The following is a 5892-nucleotide window of genomic DNA, read 5'->3' on the forward strand; positions in this document are numbered from 1 at the left end:
ATTTTTTCATGTAAAAATGGATTTTTTTTAAAATTAATTTTTTATTTAAAATTAATTTGGCTTATTAACTTAAACAAAATTTTTTATTAATCAAACTCAAATTTATTTTTTTTGTTAATCTTAACCATATGTATTCCTACATATTAATAATAAATTTTAAAATAAAATAATTATATTTATAAATTTTATTTTAATATAAATACTAATATATTTTTTATTAAAATTATTTGCCTCTTCAAATATTTTTTTCAAGTTCCATCTGTACTCCTACGTACTCTCATTTTTTATTAAATTAATTTGTATTGATGTAGAAAATTTAGAATCACAGGGCTATTTTAGTCTTGTCCATGTGTATCCAAACATAATACTAGACATTATATTAGTGTCTTAGTCCATCGTATCCAAACACAATACACAAAAGATAATTTTTAGTATCTCCGTCCTATTGTCTCTGTTTCAGTGTCATGTTCTGTCTTGTCTCTAAAAACAAACGCAGCCTAAAAATTGGACAGATCAATCCCGCCGTCCGAATACCTCCATTTGATTTAACTGAAAAATTTGATGTGGCTCCCATAATGCTTGTCATGCGTACGCATCGCCTGACAGACTTCCTCTCACGCGTATGCGTGTGTCGCCATGAATTCAGCACATTTTCATTTCTTTATAAATTCTCCACTTTGCATGCTTTTTTCATTTCTTTCAAGCCATTTTTGCCTTCAAAAACTTTAAATCACTCAAACAAACATATCAAGGGATCGAATGAGAGAAAAGTAAGAATGATACAGCCTCTACATGATTAAAGAAAGTTACAATGATGAAACTTTCGGCTTTTTTTTTTCTTTTTCTTTTTTATTTTGGGTCATCATCATAGCCTTGCATTGCGAGTTTTGACATCAAAATGTTAATTTAGTATTCTTTTATATCGTACTCTTATTCTAGTACTCTCAATAATCTTATTCTTAATATTATTTTAAAATCCAACGTTTATGATTATATTATTACCTATGATTAATTTTTATTATATTGTCTTTTTAATAGATCATAATTTATATTATAAAAAATTACACTAAAATATAGTACACGAGAATTACAATTATAAAAGTGAGTACTAAAAATAATAAAAATTAAATATTTATCTTGACAGTGATGAAAATAAATCTAAAAGTTTTTTATGATATTTTTATATAGATATTTTTAGTACTCTTAGTACTCTTTTTTAGTATGCTATAATTTTACTATTATTATTCTATAAAAAAATAGGTAAAAATGTATATAAATAAAAAAATAAAAATTCTATAAAAAATAATAATATCCACGAGAGAGTATTAGAAAAAAAATATTATAAAAAACAACAAAATTAATTATATGAAAAATGAAGGACAAAATTGAGAGATAAAAAATAAATTTATTATATGCGTGAGGTGCGTGACTGAGACGTGACAGTAAAGAGATGGAGTTCAAACCCCCTTTCCTCAAGGATATGAACGGTAGCCTCAACTACCAAACTAACTTGCTTGTTATTAGTATATATACAAATTAAAATACATATTGATATATTTCAGCAAATAGTTTACTTCTATTTAATTTATTTCTATTTTAATTATAAGCTCACTCATTCTTAAATTAATTATGTTTTTATTTAACAGTAATTATAAACTTATTTATTATTTTTTTATATTTATATAATATCTATTAATATTATTTTTTAATAAATACTTGTAGTATATAATAGTATAATAGATATAAACTAATTAATAAATTATTAAAACTAAAAAATAATAGTTATTTTAATATAAAAATAAAATAAAAATACTTATGATAGAGTAAAATTAACAAAATACTTATTGTTTCTGTTCCATGTTGTTTAGAATAGTTAGATATTTTTAAAATATTAGTAAAAATATGTATTTTAAATTTTTAATTCTAAATTTTTGACTATATTTTGTTTTTTATTTACATAGGATCGGGTCAATCAGTTTAACCAGTAATCTACCGATTAAACCAATAACCCAATAATCCAATAACCTAATCGGTTCGATCACCAATTTGATTCTGATAACTATACTTTACTCAATATTTTATTATAAAATTTAACGTTCAGAAATATTAAAATGGCAGTGCAACACCCTACTATACTAAATCTTATGCTTAAGTCATAAGACTGAGATAGTAAGGTATTACGACCTCTAAAAATAGAATTATATATATATAATAATAGGAAAAGAGATACTTAACTAGGAGTCTTGAAAAACGGGTAAAACAAAATCGCAAAATAAAAAGCGCAACGCTCAGAAAATCGAATTACTTGCGTGCTAAGAAACCTAATAGGAAATGAAAAAGATAAACAAGAGAGTAAAGGAAAGCCAAGGAAACATCATAGCTAGCTCCTGACTCAGCCTACGAAGCCAAGGCTGGCCGGAGAATATATATATACATACATATACAGATATCCCAAAATACCCAAAATACTGAAGTAAAGTCCTAACTCTCCTGTAACCTCTATGAGGAACAAAATAATAAGTTTCTTGGAGAGCAAGCTAGTAACTAAGTACATAAATACATAAACTGATAAACCAAAACATCTCAGGGACTACTCCGCTTGAAGATCCAGACGCCTAGCGAGGAGCCTCTCGACCTGCATCTGAAAAATAGCAACACAGTATGGAATGAGAACCGGAGGTTTTCAGCATGGTAAAAGTGCCACACGCATAATAAATAAGGTCCTGAGAATGCCATAGGTAATCCTAGAACTCCGTTATACAATGATCCAACTTAATTACTAAACAGAAGCTATAACAGGGGTAGGTATTCTAAATCTACTTAACTTACTCAATTTCAATCCTAATCTAACACCAAACCATTTCTCCTTTTCTTCCATCCCTCCCTCATCTACAATGCAACAGAGACAAGCAACCAAACAAGTTCACGCACAAGTAATGAGCAGATAGTACAAATAGAAAGTATAGCAGGTAGCAGGTGATATAAATCAATTAGGCAAACCCAGGAAATGCATTGCAATCAAAGCAAACAAATGCATATGATGTATGCCTGTCCTATGGCTGATGGGGCCCATCTGTCGGTTATCCAGCTAACCCGACAAGTCCAAAAACCTTAGACTATCTCCCGTTGCGCATCCCCAAGAGTCTATGCATAGAATTCACATACATTCATCATATAATCACTCAATGGGGGTTATCCATATCCAGGAATTTATACGTGCCCGGTCACCCTTACGCCGTAGGGTTAACAGAGTATCGAGAATCAACCTGGAATACGTGGTGGCGAGCCACAGTTTTTTTCCAAGGAAACTCGTATCTCAGATATCATCATTCATAAGTCATTTCATAATCATAATCATTATTTAATCATTCATCAAGCCATGGTAGGTTAACTCCTTTTATCAACAACTTCCCTTTCATATTTTTCATCATCATTCCCTTATAATTCATTATGTTTACCCTTTTTGGGTCCTGACCAAACCATTTATCAACCTCTTCTTAACCTTTTTAATATCAATTAATCTTAAAATCAACCCAACTTTAACATTAAATCATTCACATAACACGAAGATTAATCTTTGACTTCTCGGACCCATGACTATCACTAAGAAATCCTCGACACTCTATTTTCTTTTCTATTTTTAATATAGCAAATAAACTCAGAATTTCGCAAACTTTATGTCCAAGTGTTCATATTGAAATAAGATTTCTAACAAACCAAAGATCATAATTTTCTGATTTCTCTAGCCTCAGGAATAAAGGAAAAACCATGACTGCTTTGCAGTGCGTAAAACCAAAAAAACAGCAGCAGCATGTGATATTCAAAATTCAATATAAAATCCAAGTTAAATCCAATGACTTTAAAAATTAATTTAGATCAACTTTACTCATCCAGGTTTTGTTCTCAATTGGTTCTGAGTTAATATCATTTTTAATGAAGAAGTTACATTACCTGGAAGTTAAGTAAAAATGAGTCAAAATCTGTTTTAGAAACCAACAAGCTTAGTACCTTTCAATTTGAATAACTTTTATTACAAAACTCCAATTAAGCTAAATTTTGGTTTAAAAACTCCTAACTCATGCAGAAACAAGTGTGTCTTAGTTGCAACCCAATTTCTATTCAATTCTAAGAGTTACAAGCATTGAAAGTTGATGCATAGCTTGCTGAAATATGTTTCTTTTCAGCTTTGACTATCAACATTAAAAAATTCACAACTCCCAATCCTTAACTCTTAAAATTCTGAAGTTTTAGAGAAATAAATAAAGTTAATCAAATTTTATAACAAAATTAGTTTGACTCCAAAACTCAACTCGTAAAATTCACAGCAAGACAAACAAGTTGCTGTCCTGTCTGACCTTTTCTGCTGCAAGACAGATTTAACAACCTAACTTTAAAAATTTGCCATAAATTGTATATTTAACAAAAAGGTCCCAAATTTTTCAGTTTAGTTCCTTATATTCCTAAATTTAGCCCAAACTTAGTCTCATACAATTCCGATCATTACATAATTAGTTACAGCATCTGCAATACCACCACAACACAACTCTACATCCTTATTAACAAACACCAATCCTAATCCATCATAAATAAATATAAGAGCATACTATTAATAACTTTCACACCTCATAATTCCAATATATATCCACCAACAAATCTATTCCAACAATATTACAAGGCTAATCATTAAATACAACAAACAATTCAACTTATCCTATGGTTCATCTAACTTAAGTTTTCACAACACCGTAAATATTAAACGTGCGAAACTTAAACCATACATTGGCCGATCACTTAGTTCACCAAAGGTAGCCTCACAACTCAAAATTACAGCCTCTCCAAGCTCAATCAAACAACCCCAAAACAAGCCTTGGTCACCAACAAACCTCTAAGTAATCCCAATTCAATTCCAATGCATAAACACCCACTTAACCTACACCTAATACATACATATATGTTCCAATTCAGTTCTCCATTACCAAAACAAGATTGAGCTAGGGTTAGGGTGTTTTTACCATACCTATATGCTCAATAGCTTGAGCCCACAAGTTCTGGAAGCTAACTTGAACCTAGAACACAAAAATTGGACAATATTCACCATAGGTTTTCAAGTTTACCAAAGAAAAAAGGGTAGAGGTTCCGAACCTAATAGGAGGCTTACCAGTAAAATTGTTCAGATAGAAAGGTAGAGCTCGACGCGCTGAGCGCGTGGCCACGAATGGTGCGGCGATCGGAGCCCAGACGGAGGAGTTATGGTGGATCAAAGGTTGTGAGGGTTGAGAGCTCCTCCTCCCTTCCCCAATTCTATTTGTGTTCGCTGCATGCAACGGGGAAGAAGAAGAGCTGCTGTTTTGTTTAAATGTTTGGGTCCGGTTGGATCCACAGGTCCGGTTTGGGCTTCGGTTCAACCGATTCGGCTATTCCGGTCTAACTTTGAGCCAAATTATCGAAATTAATATTAAAATTCTCGTTTTGACGAACTCTATCCTATTTTGATATCAGTTTTGCGTATTTAATTTTTCTAATTAAAATTTGATTTATTGATTAATTATTTACTGATTTTAGCAGAGTTTACAAGCAGTATACTACTAAAATACACTAGTATATGTAAAAGTCTTCTTCTCCATTTAATCTGTAATTTTAGAATTTTGATACACAACGTTTCGTTTAAAAAAGAACTTAACATTTAACACAATCGCAAATTGCACATAAAATTTTATAACAAAAAGAAAATAATTCTTTTAGTTTCCACAATTAGTTGTGGCCTAAAAACTAATATTCCAGGACAGGACGGAGTTAGATAGCAGTTTTGGTGAAGAATTGGCATATTTGAGTTAATTTTAAATAAAATTATTTCTTTAGCTTATAAAATATTAAAACATTGATACCTTAATT

At 30.5% G+C, this 5892-nt stretch overlaps 1 long non-coding RNA gene across 1 annotated transcript; it reads right to left on the reverse strand.

Moving 5' to 3' along the window:
- Window positions 1–2536: 2536 nt before the first annotated feature.
- On the reverse strand, window positions 2537–5267 carry LOC130963725 (uncharacterized). The gene is made up of 3 exons (XR_009079852.1): window positions 5159–5267; window positions 5018–5066; window positions 2537–2641 (listed from the first exon to the last, which is right to left on the reverse strand). It is a non-coding gene; the product is annotated as an uncharacterized LOC130963725 (long non-coding RNA).
- Between the last annotated feature and the right edge of the window lie 625 nt (window positions 5268–5892).

The sequence above is a fragment of the Arachis stenosperma genome, chromosome 1 (genome assembly GCF_014773155.1).
Source record: "Arachis stenosperma cultivar V10309 chromosome 1, arast.V10309.gnm1.PFL2, whole genome shotgun sequence".
NCBI lineage: Eukaryota > Viridiplantae > Streptophyta > Magnoliopsida > Fabales > Fabaceae > Arachis > Arachis stenosperma.